Raw genomic sequence first — 980 nt, forward strand, 5'->3', positions numbered from 1 at the left:
GTGTGTGTGTGTGTGTGTGCGCGCGCGTGCGCGCGCCAGCTTTCTCGTGCTCGGGCGGCACGGATCTGTTTACAAACAAATCTCGTGCTCCCATGAATGGGACCCGCCGCCGCCCCCTAGCGTCCGGTAGAGGAATATAGGTCGGTGGGTCAAACTGTTGTATAAAGGACAACAATGGCGTTAAAATAAACTGAGTTTATGTATTTTATGCCTTAAAATACTTGAATTTTCTACTGTGGCCAGTTTGTTGTCGAGCAAACTTTTAATTCATTTAATTATTGATTTTTTTTTTTTGATTAGTTCTTTAGCACTTCTGTTGTTAGTACTGTGGCGAGCTGCGTGTAAAGATTCACCCAGGAGGAAGAGTTACCGATTTTCAAGCTATTTAATTGACATTGAACGCACACTCACTGCCCAGAGGGCGTCAATCCCCAGTCATGGCAACACCAACAAACACTAAAAAACACTAAATCAACCCAGATAACATAAATGCACACCCAGAACATTAACAGAACATCCTTAAAACGCAGTCCTATGAGCCATTACAACAGGAAATGTACTGTAACTTATTATTTTGTAGTTTTTACCATTCCAATCTTTGGCCAATTTGTTGTCTAGTAAACACACAATTTGCTTTCTAGTGTTTTTTAAATGTTTATTAGCACTATTACTGTCTCTACAGCACCTGTTTACTGGTTCTACTATTAAGATAAGATAAGATAAGATAAGTACTTTATTCATCCCACAACGGGGAAATTCCTTTGTTACAGTAGCATTCTCAACAATAACAGCAAAAACAAACAAACAAACAAACAAGTAAACACAAGAAAAACAGGCAAACAGTAGACTGAAGTAAAGTGACGTCAAATAAAGGTTTTGTAAAGTAAAGTGTGGTTGCCATAGTAGAAAAAAAACAATATTGCAGTGTAAGTAAGGGACTTTTATTATTCCACTTATTTAGTATTATTCATCATTCTCAT

General features: G+C 38.0%; 1 protein-coding gene across 1 annotated transcript in view; it reads left to right on the top strand.

The window, feature by feature from the left end:
- bbc3 (BCL2 binding component 3) overlaps positions 1 to 980 on the top strand; it is a 14,781-nt gene that overhangs the window by 1,018 nt on the left and 12,783 nt on the right. The gene's annotated exons all lie outside the window — the stretch shown is intronic.

Source organism: Etheostoma spectabile, chromosome 3 (genome assembly GCF_008692095.1).
Source record: "Etheostoma spectabile isolate EspeVRDwgs_2016 chromosome 3, UIUC_Espe_1.0, whole genome shotgun sequence".
NCBI lineage: Eukaryota > Metazoa > Chordata > Actinopteri > Perciformes > Percidae > Etheostoma > Etheostoma spectabile.